The sequence below is a fragment of the Leptonotus elevatus genome, chromosome 4, assembly GCF_054856555.1.
Source record: "Leptonotus elevatus isolate MCC_2025b chromosome 4, RoL_Lele_1.0, whole genome shotgun sequence".
Lineage (NCBI taxonomy): Eukaryota > Metazoa > Chordata > Actinopteri > Syngnathiformes > Syngnathidae > Leptonotus > Leptonotus elevatus.
In genome coordinates, this window is record NC_141242.1 from 23518775 (window position 1) to 23533968 (window position 15194).

The following is a 15194-nucleotide window of genomic DNA, read 5'->3' on the forward strand; positions in this document are numbered from 1 at the left end:
TGTATGATCCTCATAGACTAAAATCCAGGGTTCCATGGTGTATTGGTTAGCACTCTGGACTCTGAATCCAGTGATCCGAGTTCAAGTCTCGGTGGGACCTCATATATTTGTCACTTTACTGTAAAGCAATTTTTACGTTATCACCACGTTGTATGCTGCCCGAAGGAATTTTTAGTTTTCAGTATGTTGCATGCAGCCCTATGAAACTTTATGATCCTCATGCAGTTTATAACAGGGTTCCATGGTGTAATGGTTAGCACTCTGGACTCTGAATCCAGTGATCCGTGTTCAAGTCTCGGTGGGACCTAAAACATTTGTCACTTAACTGGAAAGTAATGTTTACATTTTCAGTATGTTGTATGCAGCCCTACGAAACTGTTTCATCATAAGATTGGTTTCCATGGTGTAATGGTTAGCACTCTGGACTTTGAATCCAGTGATCTGAGTTCAAGTCTCGGTGGGACCTCAAATGTTTTTCATTTTACTGGAAAGGAATTTTTAGTTTTCAGTACGTTGTTTGCAGCCCGAAGGAATTCTTATTTTTCAGTATGTTGTATGCAGCCCGATGAAACTGTATGATCCTCATAGACTGAAATCTAGGGTTCCATGTTGTATTGGTTAGCACTCTAGACTTTGAATCCCGTGATCCAAGTTCAAGTCTCGATGGGACCTCAAATGTTTTTCATTTTACTGGAAAGGAATTTTTAGTTTTCCGTATGTTGTGTGCTGCCCTAAGGAATTTTTATTTTTCAGTATGTTGTATGAAGCCCTATGATACTGTATGATCCTCACATAGTTTATACCAGTGTTCCATGGCTTAATGGTTAGCACTCTGAACTCTGAATCCAGTGATCCGAGTTCAAGTCTCGGTGGGACCTCAAATGTTTTTCATTTTACTGGAAAGGTATTTGTAGTTTTCAGTACGTTGTATGCAGCCCGAAGGAATTCTTATTTTTCAGTATGTTGTATGCAGCCCTATGAAACAGTATGATCCTCACACAACTTATACCAGGGTATCATGGTGTAATGGTTAGCACTCTGTACTCTGAATCCAGTAATCCGAGTTCAAGTCTCGGTGGGACTTCAAACATTTGTCACTTTCCTGTAAAGTAATTTTTACGTGTTCAGTATATTGTATGCCGCCCTACGAAACGGTTTCATCTATAAACGTGGGTTCCATGGTGTACTGTTTAGCACTCTGGACTTTGAATCCAGTGATCAGAGTTCAATGCTCGGTGGGACCTCAAATGTTTTTCATTTTACTGGAAATGTATTTGTAGTTTTCAGTACGTTGTATGCAGCCCTAAGAAACTGTATGATCCTCACGCAGTTTACACCAGGGTTCCATAGTGTAATGGTTAGCACTCTGGACTCTGAATCCAGTGATCCGAGTTCAAGTCTAGGTGGGACCTCAAACATTTGTCACTTAACTGGAAAGTAATTTTTACGTTTTCAGTATGTTGTATGCAGCCCTACGAAACTGTTTCATCATAAGCCTGGGTTCCATGGTGTATGGTTAGTACTCTGGACTTTGAATCCAGTGACCCGAGTTCAAGTCTCGGTGGGACCTCAAATGTTTTTCATTTTACTGGAAAGGAATTTTTAGTTTTCAGTACGTTGTATGCAGCCCGAAGGAATTCTTATTTTTCAGTATGTTGTATGCAGCACGAAGAAACTGTATGATCCTCATAGATTATAGTCCAGGTTTCCATGGTGTATTGGTTAGCATTCTGGAATTTGAATCCCGTGGTCCGAGTTCAAGTCTCGATGGGACTTCAAATGTTTTTCATTTTACTGGAAAGGAATTTTTAGTTTTCAGTACGTTGTGTGCAGCCAAAAGGAATTTTTAGTTTTCAGTATGTTGTATGCAGCCCGTTAAAACTGTATGATCCTCATAGACTAAAATCCAGGGTTCCATGGTGAAATGTTTAGCACTCTGGACTCTGAATCCAGTGATCCGAGTTGACGTCTCGGTGGGACCTCATATATTTGTCACTTTACTCTAAAGCAATTTTTACGTTATCACCACGTTGTCTGCTGCCCTAAGGAATTTTTAGTTTTCAGTATGTTGTATGCAGCCCGTTAAAACTGTATGATCCTCATAGACTTTAATCCAGGGTTCCATGGTGTAATGGTTAGCACTCTGGACTCTGAATCCAGTGATCCGAGTTCAAGTCTTGGTGTGACCTCAAACATTTGTGACTTTCATGTAAAGTACTTTTTACGTGTTCAGTATGTTATATGCAGCCCTACGAAACGGTTTCATGTATAAGCCTGGGTTACATGGTGTAATGGTTAGCACTCTGGACTTTGAATTCAGTGATCTGAGTTCAAGTCTCGGTGGGACCTCAAATATTTTTCATTTTACTGGAAAGGAATTTTTAGTTTTCAGTACGTTGTGTGCAGCCCGAAGGAATTTTTAGTTTTCAGTATTTTTGTATGCAGCCCTATGATACTGTCTGATCCGCACGCAGTTTATAACAGGGTTCCATGGTGTAATGGTTAGCACTCTGGACTCTGAATCCAGTGATCCGAGTTCAAGTCTCGGTGGGACCTCATGTATTTGTCACCTAGCTGGAAAGTAATTTTTACGTTTTCAGTATGTTGTATGCAGCCTTACGAAACTGTTTCATCATAAGACTGGGTTCCATGGTGTAATGGTTAGCACTCTGGACTTTGAATCCAGTGATCCGAGTTCAAGTCTCGGTGGGACCTCAAACGTTTTTCATTTTACTGGAAAGGAATTTTTAGTTTTCAGTACGTTGTATGCAGCCCGAAGGAATTCTTATTTTTCAGTATGTTGTATGCAGCCCGATGAAACTGTATGATCCTCATAGACTGCAATCTAGGGTTCCATGGTGTATTGGTTAGCACTCTGGACTTTGAATCCCGTGATCCAAGTTCAAGTCTCGATGGGATCTCAAATGTTTTTCATTTTACTGGAAAGGAATTTTTAGTTTTCCGTATGTTGTGTGCTGCCCTAAGGAATTTTTAGTTTTCAGTATGTTGTATGCAGCCCTATGATACTGTATGATCCTCATGCAGTTTATACCAGTGTTCCATGGCTTAATGGTTAGCACTCTGAACTCTGAATCCAGTGATCCGAGTTCAAGTCTCGGTGGGACGTCAAATGTTTTTCATTTTACTGGAAATGTATTTGTAGTTTTCAGTACGTTGTATGCAGCCCGAAGGAATTCTTATTTTTCAGTATGTTGTATGCAGCCCGTTGAAACTGTATGATCCTCATAGACTAAAATCCAGGTTTCCTTGGTGTAACGGTTAGCACTCTGGACTCTGTATCCAGTGATCCGAGTTCAAGTCTCGGTGGGACCTAATATATTTGTCACTTTACTGTAAAGCAATTTTTACATTATCACCACGTTGTATGCTGCCCGAAGGAATTTTTAGTTTTTAGTATGTTGTATGCAGCCCTATGAAACTGTATGATCCTCACACAACTTATACCAGGGTTCCATGGTGTAATGGTTAGCACTCTGTACTCTGAATCCAGTAATCCGAGTTCAAGTCTCGGTGGGACCTCAAACATTTGTCACTTTCCTGTAAAGTAATTGTTACGTGTTCAGTATATTGTATGCCGCCCTACGAAACGGTTTCATCTATAAACCTGGGTTCCATGGTGTACTGTTTAGCACTCTGGACTTTTAATCCAGTTATCAGAGTTCAAGGCTCGGTGGGACCTCAAATGTTTTTCATTTTACTGGAAAGGAATTCTTAGTTTTCATTATGCTGTATGCAGCCCGTTGAAACTGTATGATCCTCATAGACTAAAATCCAGGGTTACATAGTGTAATGGTTAGCACTCTGGACTCTGAATCCAATGATCCTAGTTCAAGTCTCGGTGGGACCTCCTATATTTGTCACTTTACTGTAAAGCAATTTTTACGTTATCAACACGTTGTATGCTGACCTAAGGAATTTTTAGTTTTCAGTATGTTGTATGCAGCCCTAAGAAACTGTATGATCCTCACGCAGTATTTACCAGGGTTCCATAGTGTAATGGTTAGCACTCTGGACTCTGAATCCAGTGATCCGAGTTCAAGTCTTGGTGGGACCTCAAACATTTGTCACTTAACTGGAAAGTAATTTTTACGTTTTCAGTATGTTGTATGCAGCCCTACGAAACTGTTTCTTCATAAGCCTGGGTTCCATGGTGTATGGTTAGCACTCTGGACTTTGAATCCAGTGATCCGAGTTCAAGTCTCGGTGGGACCTCAAATGTTTTTCAATTTACTGGAAAGGAATTTTTAGTTTTCAGTACGTTGTGTGCAGCCCGAAGGAATTTTTAGTTTTCAGTATGTTGTATGCAGCCCTATGATACTGTCTGATCCGCACGCAGTTTATAACAGGGTTCCATGGTGTAATGGTTAGCACTCTGGACTCTGAATCCAGTGATCCGAGTTCAAGTCTCGGTGGGACCTCATATATTTGTCACTTTACTGTAAAGCAATTTTTACGTTATCACCACGTTCTATGCTGCCCGAAGGAATTTTTAGTTTTCAGTATGTTGTATGCAGCCCTATGAAACTGTATGATCCTCACACAGTTTAAAACAGGGTTCCATGGTGTAATGGTTAGCACTCCGGACTCTGAATCCAGTGATCCGAGTTCAAGTCTCGGTGGGACCTAAAACATTTGTCACTTAACTGGAAAGTAATTTTTACGTTTTCAGTATGTTGTATGCAGCCCTACGAAACTGTTTCATCATAAGGCTGGGTTCCATGGTGTAATGGTTAGCACTCTGGACTTTGAATCCAGTGATCTGAGTTCAAGTCTCGGTGGGACCTCAAATGTTTTTCATTTTACTGGAAAGGAAATTTTAGTTTTCAGTACGTTGTGTGCAGCCCGAAGGAATTCTTATTTTTCAGCATGTTGTATGCAGCCCGATGAAACTGTATGATCCTCATAGACTGAAATCTAGGGTTCCATGGTGTATTGGTTAGCACTCTGGACTTTGAATCCCGTGATCCAAGTTCAAGTCTCGATGGGACCTCAAATGGTTTACATTTTACTGGAAAGGTATTTGTAGTTTTCAGTACGTTGTATGCAGCCCGAAGGAATTCTTATTTTTCAGTATGTTGTATGCAGCCCGTTGAAACTGTATGATCCTCAAAGACTAAAATCCAGGGTTCCATGGTGTAACGGTTAGCACTCTGGACTCTGTATCCAGTGATCCGAGTTCAAGTCTCGGTGGGACCTCAAATATTTGTCACATTACTGTAAAGCAATTTTTACGTTATCACCACGTTGTATGCTGCCCGAAGGAATTTTTAGTTTTTAGTATGTTGTATGCAGCCCTATGAAACTGTATGATCCTCACACAACTTATACCAGGGTTCCATGGTGTAATGGTTAGCACTCTGTACTCTGAATCCAGTAATCCGAGTTCAAGTCTCGGTGGGACCTCAAACATTTGTCAATTTCCTGTAAAGTAATTTTTACGTGTTCAGTATATTGTATGCCGCCCTACGAAACGGTTTCATCTATAAACCTGGGTTCCATGGTGTACTGTTTAGCACTCTGGACTTTGAATCCAGTGATCAGAGTTCAAGGCTCGGTGGGATCTCAAATGTTTTTCATTTTACTGGAAAGGAATTTTTAGTTTTCAGTACGTTGTATGCAGCCCGAAGGAATTCTTAGTTTTCATTATGCTGTATGCAGCCCGTTGAAACTGTATGATCCTCATAGACTAAAATCCAGGGTTACATGGTGTAATGGTTAGCACTCTGGACTCTGAATCCAATGATCCTAGTTCAAGTCTCGGTGGGACCTCCTATATTTGTCACTTTACTGTAAAGCAATTTTTACGTTATCACCACGTTGTATGCTGACCTAAGGAATTTTTAGTTTTCAGTATGTTGTATGCAGCCCTAAGAAACTGTATGATCATCACTCAGTTTATACCAGGGTTCCATAGTGTAATGGTTAACACGCTGGACTCTGAATCCAGTGATCCGTGTTCAAGTCTTGGTGGGACCTCAAACATTTGTCACTTAACTGGAAAGGAAATTTTAGTTTTCAGTACGTTGTATGCAGCCCGAAGGAATTCTTATTTTTCAGTATGTTGTATGCAGCCCGAAGAAACTGTATGATCCTCATACATTATAGTCCAGGGTTCCATGGTGTATTGGTTAGCACTCTGGATTTTGAATCCCGTGGTGCGAGTTCAAGTCTCAATGGGACCTCAAATGTTTTTCATTTTACTGGAAAGGATTTTTTAGTTTTCAGTACGTTGTGTGCAGCCCGAAGGAATTTTTAGTTTTCAGTATGTTGTATGCAGCCCGTTAAAACTGTATGATCCTCATAGACTAAAATCCAGGGTTCCATGGTGTAATGGTTAGCACTCTGGACTCTGAATCCAGTGATCCGAGTTGAAGTCTCGGTGGGACCTCATATATTTGTCACTTTACTCAAAAGCAATTTTTACGTTATCACCACGTTGTCTGCTGCCCTAAGGAATTTTTAGTTTTCAGAATGTTGTATGCAGCCCGTTAAAACTGTATGATCCTCATAGACTTAAATCCAGGGTTCCATGGTGTAATGGTTAGCACTCTGGACTCTGAATCCAGTGATCCGAGTTCAAGTCTCGGTGGGACCTCAAACATTTGTGACTTTCATGTAAAGTACTTTTTACGTGTTCAGTATGTTATATGCAGCCCTACGAAACGGTTTCATGTAAAACCCTGGGTTCCATGGTGTAATGGTTAGCACTCTGGACTTTGAATCCAGTGATCCGAGTTCAAGTCTCGGTGGAACCTCGAATGTTTTTCATTTTACTGGAAAGGAATTTTTAGTTTTCAGTACGTTGTGTGCAGCCCGAAGGAATTTTTAGTTTTCAGTATGTTGTATGCAGCCCTATGATACTGTCTGATCCGCACGCAGTTTATAACAGGGTTCCATGGTGTAATGGTTAGCACTCTGGACTCTGAATCCAGTGATCCGAGTTCAAGTCTCGGTGGGACCTCATTTATTTGTCACTTTACTGTAAAGCAATTTTTACGTTATCACCACGTTGTATGCTGCCCGAAGGAATTTTTAGTTTTCAGTATGTTGTATTCAGCCCTATGAAACTGGATGATCCTCACGCAGTTTATAACAGGGTTCCATGGTGTAATGGTTAGCACGCTGGACTCTGAATCCAGTGATCCGAGTTCAAGTCTTGGTGGGACCTCAAACATTTGTCACTTAACTGGAAAGGAATTTTTAGTTTTCAGTACGTTGTATGCAGCCCGAAGGAATTCTTATTTTTCAGTATGTTGTATGCAGCCCGAAGAAACTGTATGATCCTCATACATTATAGTCCAGGGTTCCATGGTGTATTGGTTAGCACTCTGGATTTTGAATCCCGTGGTGCGAGTTCAAGTCTCAATGGGACCTCAAATGTTTTTCATTTTACTGGAAAGGATTTTTTAGTTTTCAGTACGTTGTGTGCAGCCCGAAGGAATTTTTAGTTTTCAGTATGTTGTATGCAGCCCGTTAAAACTGTATGATCCTCATAGACTAAAATCCAGGGTTCCATGGTGTAATGGTTAGCACTCTGGACTCTGAATCCAGTGATCCGAGTTGAAGTCTCGGTGGGACCTCATATATTTGTCACTTTACTCAAAAGCAATTTTTACGTTATCACCACGTTGTCTGCTGCCCTAAGGAATTTTTAGTTTTCAGAATGTTGTATGCAGCCCGTTAAAACTGTATGATCCTCATAGACTTAAATCCAGGGTTCCATGGTGTAATGGTTAGCACTCTGGACTCTGAATCCAGTGATCCGAGTTCAAGTCTCGGTGGGACCTCAAACATTTGTGACTTTCATGTAAAGTACTTTTTACGTGTTCAGTATGTTATATGCAGCCCTACGAAACGGTTTCATGTAAAACCCTGGGTTCCATGGTGTAATGGTTAGCACTCTGGACTTTGAATCCAGTGATCCGAGTTCAAGTCTCGGTGGAACCTCGAATGTTTTTCATTTTACTGGAAAGGAATTTTTAGTTTTCAGTACGTTGTGTGCAGCCCGAAGAAATTTTTAGTTTTCAGTATGTTGTATGCAGCCCTATGATACTGTCTGATCCGCACGCAGTTTATAACAGGGTTCCATGGTGTAATGGTTAGCACTCTGGACTCTGAATCCAGTGATCCGAGTTCAAGTCTCGGTGGGACCTCATTTATTTGTCACTTTACTGTAAAGCAATTTTTACGTTATCACCACGTTGTATGCTGCCCGAAGGAATTTTTAGTTTTCAGTATGTTGTATTCAGCCCTATGAAACTAGATGATCCTCACGCAGTTTATAACAGGGTTCCATGGTGTAATGGTTAGCACGCTGGACTCTGAATCCAGTGATCCGAGTTCAAGTCTCGGTGGGACCTAAAACATTTGTCACTTAACTGAAAAGTAATTTTTACGTTTTCAGTATGTTGTATGCAGCCCTACGAAACTGTTTCATCATAAGACTGGGTTCCATGGTGTAATGGTTAGCACTCTGGACTTTGAATCCAGTGATCCGAGTTCAAGTCTCGGTGGGACCTCAAATGTTTTTCATTTTACTGGAAAGGAATTTTTAGTTTTTAGTACGTTGTATGCAGCCCGAAGGAATTCTTATTTTTCAGTGTGTTGTATGCAGCCCGATGAAACTGTATGATCCTCATAGACTGAAATCTAGGGTTCCATGGTGTATTGGTTAGCACTCTGGACTTTAGAGCCCGTGATCCAAGTTCAAGTTTCGATGGGACCTCAAATGTTTTTCATTTTACTGGAAAGGAATTTTTAGTTTTAAGTATGTTGTATGCAGCCCTATGATACTGTCTGATCCGCACGCAGTTTATAACAGGGTTCCATGGTGTAATGGTTAGCACTCTGGACTCTGAATCCAGTGATCCGAGTTCAAGTCTCGTTGGGACCTCATTTATTTGTCACTTTACTGTAAAGCAATTTTTACGTTATCACCATGTTGTATGCTGCCCGAAGGCATTTTTAGTTTTCAGTATGTTGTATGCAGCCCTATGAAACTGTATGATCCTCACACAGTTTATAACAGGGTTACATGGTGTAATGGTTAGCACGCTGGACTCTGATTCCAGTGATCCGAGTTCAAGTCTCGGTGGGACCTAAAACATTTGTCACTTAACTGGAAACTCATTTTTACGTTTTCGGTATATTGTATGCCGCCCTAAGAAACGGTTTAATCTAAAAACCTGGGTTCCATGGTGTACTGTTTAGCACTCTGGACTTTGAATCCAGTGATCAGAGTTCAAGGCTCGGTGGGACCTCAAATGTTTTTCATTTTACTGGAAAGGAATTTTTAGTTTTCAGTACGTTGTATGCATTCCGAAGGAATTCTTAGTTTTCATTATGCTGTATGCAGCCCGTTGAAACTGTATGATCCTCAAAGGCTAAAAGCCAGGGTTCCATGGTGTAATGGTTAGCACTCTGCACTCTGAATCCAATGATACGAGTTCAAGTCTCGGTGGGACCTCCTATATTTGTCACTTTACTGTAAAGCAATTTTTACGTTATCACCACGTTGTATGCTGACCTCAGGAATTTTTAGTTTTCAGTATGTTGTATGCAGCCCTGAGAAACTGGATGATCCTCACGCAGTTTATAACAGGGTTCCATGGTGTAATGGTTAACACGCTGGACTCTGAATCCAGTGATCCGAGTTCAAGTCTCGGTGGGACCTAAAACATTTGTCACTTAACTGAAAAGTAATTTTTACGTTTTCAGTATGTTGTATGCAGCCCTACGAAACTGTTTCATCATAAGACTGGGTTCCATGGTGTAATGGTTAGCACTCTGGACTTTGAATCCAGTGATCCGAGTTCAAGTCTCGGTGGGACCTCAATTGTTTTTCATTTTACTGGAAAGGAATTTTTAGTTTTTAGTACGTTGTATGCAGCCCGAAGGAATTCTTATTTTTCAGTGTGTTGTATGCAGCCCGATGAAACTGTATGATCCTCATAGACTGAAATCTAGGGTTCCATGGTGTATTGGTTAGCACTCTGGACTTTAGAGCCCGTGATCCAAGTTCAAGTTTCGATGGGACCTCAAATGTTTTTCATTTTACTGGAAAGGAATTTTTAGTTTTAAGTAATTGTATGCAGCCCTATGATACTGTCTGATCCGCATGCAGTTTATAACAGGGTTCCATGGTGTAATTGTTAGCACTCTGGACTCTGAATCCAGTGATCCGAGTTCAAGTCTCGGTGGGACCTCATTTATTTGTCACTTTACTGTAAAGCAATTTTTACGTTATCACCATGTTGTATGCTTCCCGAAGGCATTTTTAGTTTTCAGTATGTTGTATGCAGCCCTATGAAACTGTATGATCCTCACGCAGTTTATAACAGGGTTACATGGTGTAATGGTTAGCACGCTGGACTCTGAATCCAGTGATCCGAGTTCAAGTCTCGGTGGGACCTAAAACATTTGTCACTTAACTGGAAAGTAATTTTTACGTTTTCAGTATGTTGTATGCAGCCCTACGAAACTGTTTCATCATAAGACTGGGTTCCATGGTGTATGGTTAGCACTCTGGACTTTGAATCCAGTGATCTGTGTTCAAGTCTCGGTGGGACCTCAAATGTTTTTCATTTTACTGGAAAGGAATTTTTAGTTTTCAGTACGTTGTATGCAGCCCGAAGGAATTCTTATTTTTCAGTATGTTGTATGCAGCCCGAAGAAACTGTATGATCCTCATAGATTATAGTCCAGGGTTCCATTGTGTATTGGTTAGCACTCTGGACTTTGAATCCCGTGGTCCGAGTTCAAGTCTCGATGGGACCTCAAATGTTTTTCATTTTACTGGAAAGGAATTTTTAGTTTTCAGTACGTTGTGTGCAGCCCGAAGGAATTTTTAGTTTTCAGTATGTTGTATGCAGCCCGTTAAAACTGTATGATCCTCATAGACTAAAATCCAGGGTTCCATGGTGTAATGGTTAGCACTCTGGACTCTGAATCCAGTGATCCGAGTTGAAGTCTCGGTGGGACCTCATATATTTGTCACTTTACTCTAAAGCAATTTTTACGTTATCACCACGTTGTCTGCTGCCCTAAGGAATTTTTAGTTTTCAGTATGTTGTATGCAGCCCGTTAAAACTGTATGATCCTCATAGACTTAAATCCAGGGTTCCATGGTGTAATGGTTAGCACTCTGGACTCTGAATGCACTGATCCGAGTTCAAGTCTCGGTGGGACCTCAAACATTTGTGACTTTCATGTAAAGTACTTTTTACGTGTTCAGTATGTTATATGCAGCCCTACGAAACGGTTTCATGTATAAGCATGGGTTCCATGGTGTAATGGTTAGCACTCTGGACTTTGAATCCAGTGATCTGAGTTCAAGTCTCGGTGGGACCTCAAATGTTTTTCATTTTACTGGAAAGGAATTTTTAGTTTTCAGTACGTTGTGTGCAGCCCGAAGGAATTTTTAGTTTTCAGTATGTTGTATGCAGCCCTATGATACTGTCTGATCCGCACGCAGTTTATAACAGGGTTCCATGGTGTAATGGTTAGCACTCTTGACTCTGAATCCAGTAATCTGAGTTCAAGTCTCGGTGGGACCTCATATATTTGTCACTTTACTGTAAAGCAATTTTTACGTTATCACCACGTTGTATGCTGCCCGAAGGAATTTTTAGTTTTCAGTATGTTGTTTGCAGCCCTATGAAACTGTATGATCCTCATGCAGTTTATAGCAGGGTTCCATGGTGTAATGGTTAGCACTCTGGACTCTGAATCCAGTGATCCGAGTTCAAGTCTCGGTGGGACCTAAAACATTTGTCACTTAACTGGAAAGTAATTTTTACGTTTTCAGTATGTTGTATGCAGCCCTACGAAACTGTTTCATCATAAGACTGGGTTCCATGGTGTAATGGTTAGCACTCTGGACTTTGAATCCAGTGATCCGAGTTCAAGTCTCGGTGAGACCTCAAATGTTTTTCATTTTACTGGAAAGGAATTTTTAGTTTTCAGTACGTTGTGTGCAGCCCGAAGGAATTTTTAGTTTTCAGTATGTTGTATGCAGCCCTATGATACTGTCTGATCCGCACGCAGTTTATAACAGGGTTCCATGGTGTAATGGTTAGCACTCTGGACTCTGAATCCAGTGATCCGAGTTCAACTCTCGGTGTGACCTCATATATTTGTCATTTTACTGTAAAGCAATTTTTACGTTATCACCACGTTGTATGCTGCCCGAAGGAATTTTTAGTTTTCAGTATGTTGTATGCAGCCCTATGAAACTGTATGATCCTCATGCAGTTTATAACAGGGTTCCATGGTGTAGTGGTTTGCACTCTGTTCTCTGAATCCAGTGATCCGAGTTCAAGTCTCGGTGGGACCTAAAACATTTGTCACTTAACTGGAAAGTAATTTTTACGTTTTCAGTATGTTGTATGCAGCCCTACGAAACTGTTTCATCATAAGACTGGGTTCCATGGTGTAATGGTTAGCACTCTGGACTTTGATTCCAGTGATCCGAGTTCAAGTCTCGGTGGGACCTCAAATGTTTTTCATTTTACTGGAAAGGAATTTTTAGTTTTCAGTACGTTGTGTGCAGCCCAAAGGAATTCTTAGTTTTCAGTATGTTGTATGCAGCCCGTTGAAACTGTATGATCCTCATAGACTAAAAACCAGGGTTCCATGGTGTATTGGTTGGCACTCTGGACTTTGAATCCCATGATCTGAGTTCAAGTCTTGATGGGACCTCAAATGTTTTTCATTTTACTGGAAAGGAATTTTTAGTTTTCAGTACGTTGTGTGCAGCCCAAAGGAATTCTTAGTTTTCAGTATGTTGTATGCAGCCCGTTGAAACTGTATGATCCTCATAGACTAAAATCCAGGGTTCCATGGTGTATTGGTTAGCACTCTGGACTCTGAATCCAGTGATCCGAGTTCAAGTCTCGGTGGGACCTCATATATTTGTCACTTTACTGTAAAGCAATTTTTACGTTATCACCACGTTGTATGCTGCCCGAAGGAATTTTTAGTTTTCAGTATGTTGCATGCAGCCCTATGAAACTTTATGATCCTCATGCAGTTTATAACAGGGTTCCATGGTGTAATGGTTAGCACTCTGGACTCTGAATCCAGTGATCCGTGTTCAAGTCTCGGTGGGACCTAAAACATTTGTCACTTAACTGGAAAGTAATGTTTACATTTTCAGTATGTTGTATGCAGCCCTACGAAACTGTTTCATCATAAGATTGGTTTCCATGGTGTAATGGTTAGCACTCTGGACTTTGAATCCAGTGATCCGAGTTCAAGTCTCGGTGGGACCTCAAATGTTTTTCATTTTACTGGAAAGGAATTTTTAGTTTTCAGTACGTTGTTTGCAGCCCGAAGGAATTCTTATTTTTCAGTATGTTGTATGCAGCCCGATGAAACTGTATGATCCTCATAGACTGAAATCTAGGGTTCCATGTTGTATTGGTTAGCACTCTAGACTTTGAATCCCGTGATCCAAGTTCAAGTCTCGATGGGACCTCAAATGTTTTTCATTTTACTGGAAAGGAATTTTTAGTTTTCCGTATGTTGTGTGCTGCCCTAAGGAATTTTTATTTTTCAGTATGTTGTATGAAGCCCTATGATACTGTATGATCCTCACATAGTTTATACCAGTGTTCCATGGCTTAATGGTTAGCACTCTGAACTCTGAATCCAGTGATCCGAGTTCAAGTCTCGGTGGGACCTCAAATGTTTTTCATTTTACTGGAAAGGTATTTGTAGTTTTCAGTACGTTGTATGCAGCCCGAAGGAATTCTTATTTTTCAGTATGTTGTATGCAGCCCTATGAAACAGTATGATCCTCACACAACTTATACCAGGGTATCATGGTGTAATGGTTAGCACTCTGTACTCTGAATCCAGTAATCCGAGTTCAAGTCTCGGTGGGACTTCAAACATTTGTCACTTTCCTGTAAAGTAATTTTTACGTGTTCAGTATATTGTATGCCGCCCTACGAAACGGTTTCATCTATAAACGTGGGTTCCATGGTGTACTGTTTAGCACTCTGGACTTTGAATCCAGTGATCAGAGTTCAATGCTCGGTGGGACCTCAAATGTTTTTCATTTTACTGGAAATGTATTTGTAGTTTTCAGTACGTTGTATGCAGCCCTAAGAAACTGTATGATCCTCACGCAGTTTACACCAGGGTTCCATAGTGTAATGGTTAGCACTCTGGACTCTGAATCCAGTGATCCGAGTTCAAGTCTAGGTGGGACCTCAAACATTTGTCACTTAACTGGAAAGTAATTTTTACGTTTTCAGTATGTTGTATGCAGCCCTACGAAACTGTTTCATCATAAGCCTGGGTTCCATGGTGTATGGTTAGTACTCTGGACTTTGAATCCAGTGACCCGAGTTCAAGTCTCGGTGGGACCTCAAATGTTTTTCATTTTACTGGAAAGGAATTTTTAGTTTTCAGTACGTTGTATGCAGCCCGAAGGAATTCTTATTTTTCAGTATGTTGTATGCAGCACGAAGAAACTGTATGATCCTCATAGATTATAGTCCAGGTTTCCATGGTGAAATGTTTAGCACTCTGGACTCTGAATCCAGTGATCCGAGTTGACGTCTCGGTGGGACCTCATATATTTGTCACTTTACTCTAAAGCAATTTTTACGTTATCACCACGTTGTCTGCTGCCCTAAGGAATTTTTAGTTTTCAGTATGTTGTATGCAGCCCGTTAAAACTGTATGATCCTCATAGACTTTAATCCAGGGTTCCATGGTGTAATGGTTAGCACTCTGGACTCTGAATCCAGTGATCCGAGTTCAAGTCTTGGTGTGACTTTCATGTAAAGTACTTTTTACGTGTTCAGTATGTTATATGCAGCCCTACGAAACGGTTTCATGTATAAGCCTGGGTTACATGGTGTAATGGTTAGCACTCTGGACTTTGAATTCAGTGATCTGAGTTCAAGTCTCGGTGGGACCTCAAATATTTTTCATTTTACTGGAAAGGAATTTTTAGTTTTCAGTACGTTGTGTGCAGCCCGAAGGAATTTTTAGTTTTCAGTATGTTGTATGCAGCCCTATGATACTGTCTGATCCGCACGCAGTTTATAACAGGGTTCCATGGTGTAATGGTTAGCACTCTGGACTCTGAATCCAGTGATCCGAGTTCAAGTCTCGGTGGGACCTCATGTATTTGTCACCTAGCTGGAAAGTAATTTTTA

General features: G+C 40.7%; 42 non-coding genes across 42 annotated transcripts; all 42 read left to right on the plus strand.

The window, feature by feature from the left end:
* The first annotated feature begins 28 nt into the window (after positions 1–28).
* Positions 29–100, plus strand: trnaq-cug (transfer RNA glutamine (anticodon CUG)). Its single transcript has one exon. It is a non-coding gene; the product is annotated as a tRNA-Gln (tRNA).
* A 135-nt stretch (positions 101–235) lies between these two features.
* Positions 236–307, plus strand: trnaq-cug (transfer RNA glutamine (anticodon CUG)). The gene has a single exon. It is a non-coding gene; the product is annotated as a tRNA-Gln (tRNA).
* An 86-nt stretch (positions 308–393) lies between these two features.
* Positions 394–466, plus strand: trnaq-uug (transfer RNA glutamine (anticodon UUG)). Its single transcript has one exon. It is a non-coding gene; the product is annotated as a tRNA-Gln (tRNA).
* Positions 467–1340: 874 nt separating this feature from the next.
* trnaq-cug (transfer RNA glutamine (anticodon CUG)) lies at positions 1341–1412 on the plus strand. Its single transcript has one exon. It is a non-coding gene; the product is annotated as a tRNA-Gln (tRNA).
* Positions 1413–2277: 865 nt separating this feature from the next.
* On the plus strand, positions 2278–2349 carry trnaq-uug (transfer RNA glutamine (anticodon UUG)). The gene has a single exon. It is a non-coding gene; the product is annotated as a tRNA-Gln (tRNA).
* Positions 2350–2484: 135 nt separating this feature from the next.
* Positions 2485–2556, plus strand: trnaq-cug (transfer RNA glutamine (anticodon CUG)). The gene has a single exon. It is a non-coding gene; the product is annotated as a tRNA-Gln (tRNA).
* An 87-nt stretch (positions 2557–2643) lies between these two features.
* trnaq-uug (transfer RNA glutamine (anticodon UUG)) lies at positions 2644–2715 on the plus strand. The gene has a single exon. It is a non-coding gene; the product is annotated as a tRNA-Gln (tRNA).
* Positions 2716–4003: 1288 nt separating this feature from the next.
* On the plus strand, positions 4004–4075 carry trnaq-cug (transfer RNA glutamine (anticodon CUG)). Its single transcript has one exon. It is a non-coding gene; the product is annotated as a tRNA-Gln (tRNA).
* Positions 4076–4162: 87 nt separating this feature from the next.
* On the plus strand, positions 4163–4233 carry trnaq-uug (transfer RNA glutamine (anticodon UUG)). Its single transcript has one exon. It is a non-coding gene; the product is annotated as a tRNA-Gln (tRNA).
* Positions 4234–4367: 134 nt separating this feature from the next.
* On the plus strand, positions 4368–4439 carry trnaq-cug (transfer RNA glutamine (anticodon CUG)). Its single transcript has one exon. It is a non-coding gene; the product is annotated as a tRNA-Gln (tRNA).
* A 135-nt stretch (positions 4440–4574) lies between these two features.
* Positions 4575–4646, plus strand: trnaq-cug (transfer RNA glutamine (anticodon CUG)). Its single transcript has one exon. It is a non-coding gene; the product is annotated as a tRNA-Gln (tRNA).
* Positions 4647–4733: 87 nt separating this feature from the next.
* Positions 4734–4805, plus strand: trnaq-uug (transfer RNA glutamine (anticodon UUG)). The gene has a single exon. It is a non-coding gene; the product is annotated as a tRNA-Gln (tRNA).
* A 340-nt stretch (positions 4806–5145) lies between these two features.
* Positions 5146–5217, plus strand: trnaq-cug (transfer RNA glutamine (anticodon CUG)). Its single transcript has one exon. It is a non-coding gene; the product is annotated as a tRNA-Gln (tRNA).
* Positions 5218–6337: 1120 nt separating this feature from the next.
* trnaq-cug (transfer RNA glutamine (anticodon CUG)) lies at positions 6338–6409 on the plus strand. Its single transcript has one exon. It is a non-coding gene; the product is annotated as a tRNA-Gln (tRNA).
* Positions 6410–6544: 135 nt separating this feature from the next.
* trnaq-cug (transfer RNA glutamine (anticodon CUG)) lies at positions 6545–6616 on the plus strand. Its single transcript has one exon. It is a non-coding gene; the product is annotated as a tRNA-Gln (tRNA).
* Positions 6617–6704: 88 nt separating this feature from the next.
* Positions 6705–6776, plus strand: trnaq-uug (transfer RNA glutamine (anticodon UUG)). Its single transcript has one exon. It is a non-coding gene; the product is annotated as a tRNA-Gln (tRNA).
* A 134-nt stretch (positions 6777–6910) lies between these two features.
* On the plus strand, positions 6911–6982 carry trnaq-cug (transfer RNA glutamine (anticodon CUG)). Its single transcript has one exon. It is a non-coding gene; the product is annotated as a tRNA-Gln (tRNA).
* A 135-nt stretch (positions 6983–7117) lies between these two features.
* On the plus strand, positions 7118–7189 carry trnaq-cug (transfer RNA glutamine (anticodon CUG)). Its single transcript has one exon. It is a non-coding gene; the product is annotated as a tRNA-Gln (tRNA).
* A 340-nt stretch (positions 7190–7529) lies between these two features.
* Positions 7530–7601, plus strand: trnaq-cug (transfer RNA glutamine (anticodon CUG)). Its single transcript has one exon. It is a non-coding gene; the product is annotated as a tRNA-Gln (tRNA).
* A 135-nt stretch (positions 7602–7736) lies between these two features.
* Positions 7737–7808, plus strand: trnaq-cug (transfer RNA glutamine (anticodon CUG)). The gene has a single exon. It is a non-coding gene; the product is annotated as a tRNA-Gln (tRNA).
* An 88-nt stretch (positions 7809–7896) lies between these two features.
* On the plus strand, positions 7897–7968 carry trnaq-uug (transfer RNA glutamine (anticodon UUG)). The gene has a single exon. It is a non-coding gene; the product is annotated as a tRNA-Gln (tRNA).
* Positions 7969–8102: 134 nt separating this feature from the next.
* trnaq-cug (transfer RNA glutamine (anticodon CUG)) lies at positions 8103–8174 on the plus strand. Its single transcript has one exon. It is a non-coding gene; the product is annotated as a tRNA-Gln (tRNA).
* Positions 8175–8309: 135 nt separating this feature from the next.
* On the plus strand, positions 8310–8381 carry trnaq-cug (transfer RNA glutamine (anticodon CUG)). Its single transcript has one exon. It is a non-coding gene; the product is annotated as a tRNA-Gln (tRNA).
* An 87-nt stretch (positions 8382–8468) lies between these two features.
* On the plus strand, positions 8469–8540 carry trnaq-uug (transfer RNA glutamine (anticodon UUG)). The gene has a single exon. It is a non-coding gene; the product is annotated as a tRNA-Gln (tRNA).
* A 302-nt stretch (positions 8541–8842) lies between these two features.
* trnaq-cug (transfer RNA glutamine (anticodon CUG)) lies at positions 8843–8914 on the plus strand. The gene has a single exon. It is a non-coding gene; the product is annotated as a tRNA-Gln (tRNA).
* Positions 8915–9049: 135 nt separating this feature from the next.
* Positions 9050–9121, plus strand: trnaq-cug (transfer RNA glutamine (anticodon CUG)). The gene has a single exon. It is a non-coding gene; the product is annotated as a tRNA-Gln (tRNA).
* A 501-nt stretch (positions 9122–9622) lies between these two features.
* trnaq-cug (transfer RNA glutamine (anticodon CUG)) lies at positions 9623–9694 on the plus strand. The gene has a single exon. It is a non-coding gene; the product is annotated as a tRNA-Gln (tRNA).
* An 87-nt stretch (positions 9695–9781) lies between these two features.
* Positions 9782–9853, plus strand: trnaq-uug (transfer RNA glutamine (anticodon UUG)). The gene has a single exon. It is a non-coding gene; the product is annotated as a tRNA-Gln (tRNA).
* A 301-nt stretch (positions 9854–10154) lies between these two features.
* On the plus strand, positions 10155–10226 carry trnaq-cug (transfer RNA glutamine (anticodon CUG)). Its single transcript has one exon. It is a non-coding gene; the product is annotated as a tRNA-Gln (tRNA).
* Positions 10227–10361: 135 nt separating this feature from the next.
* Positions 10362–10433, plus strand: trnaq-cug (transfer RNA glutamine (anticodon CUG)). Its single transcript has one exon. It is a non-coding gene; the product is annotated as a tRNA-Gln (tRNA).
* Positions 10434–10931: 498 nt separating this feature from the next.
* trnaq-cug (transfer RNA glutamine (anticodon CUG)) lies at positions 10932–11003 on the plus strand. The gene has a single exon. It is a non-coding gene; the product is annotated as a tRNA-Gln (tRNA).
* Positions 11004–11298: 295 nt separating this feature from the next.
* trnaq-uug (transfer RNA glutamine (anticodon UUG)) lies at positions 11299–11370 on the plus strand. Its single transcript has one exon. It is a non-coding gene; the product is annotated as a tRNA-Gln (tRNA).
* A 341-nt stretch (positions 11371–11711) lies between these two features.
* trnaq-cug (transfer RNA glutamine (anticodon CUG)) lies at positions 11712–11783 on the plus strand. Its single transcript has one exon. It is a non-coding gene; the product is annotated as a tRNA-Gln (tRNA).
* Positions 11784–11870: 87 nt separating this feature from the next.
* On the plus strand, positions 11871–11942 carry trnaq-uug (transfer RNA glutamine (anticodon UUG)). The gene has a single exon. It is a non-coding gene; the product is annotated as a tRNA-Gln (tRNA).
* A 134-nt stretch (positions 11943–12076) lies between these two features.
* On the plus strand, positions 12077–12148 carry trnaq-cug (transfer RNA glutamine (anticodon CUG)). The gene has a single exon. It is a non-coding gene; the product is annotated as a tRNA-Gln (tRNA).
* Positions 12149–12442: 294 nt separating this feature from the next.
* On the plus strand, positions 12443–12514 carry trnaq-uug (transfer RNA glutamine (anticodon UUG)). Its single transcript has one exon. It is a non-coding gene; the product is annotated as a tRNA-Gln (tRNA).
* A 340-nt stretch (positions 12515–12854) lies between these two features.
* trnaq-cug (transfer RNA glutamine (anticodon CUG)) lies at positions 12855–12926 on the plus strand. Its single transcript has one exon. It is a non-coding gene; the product is annotated as a tRNA-Gln (tRNA).
* A 135-nt stretch (positions 12927–13061) lies between these two features.
* Positions 13062–13133, plus strand: trnaq-cug (transfer RNA glutamine (anticodon CUG)). The gene has a single exon. It is a non-coding gene; the product is annotated as a tRNA-Gln (tRNA).
* An 86-nt stretch (positions 13134–13219) lies between these two features.
* trnaq-uug (transfer RNA glutamine (anticodon UUG)) lies at positions 13220–13292 on the plus strand. The gene has a single exon. It is a non-coding gene; the product is annotated as a tRNA-Gln (tRNA).
* Positions 13293–14166: 874 nt separating this feature from the next.
* trnaq-cug (transfer RNA glutamine (anticodon CUG)) lies at positions 14167–14238 on the plus strand. The gene has a single exon. It is a non-coding gene; the product is annotated as a tRNA-Gln (tRNA).
* Positions 14239–14881: 643 nt separating this feature from the next.
* trnaq-uug (transfer RNA glutamine (anticodon UUG)) lies at positions 14882–14953 on the plus strand. The gene has a single exon. It is a non-coding gene; the product is annotated as a tRNA-Gln (tRNA).
* Positions 14954–15087: 134 nt separating this feature from the next.
* trnaq-cug (transfer RNA glutamine (anticodon CUG)) lies at positions 15088–15159 on the plus strand. Its single transcript has one exon. It is a non-coding gene; the product is annotated as a tRNA-Gln (tRNA).
* Positions 15160–15194: the final 35 nt, after the last annotated feature.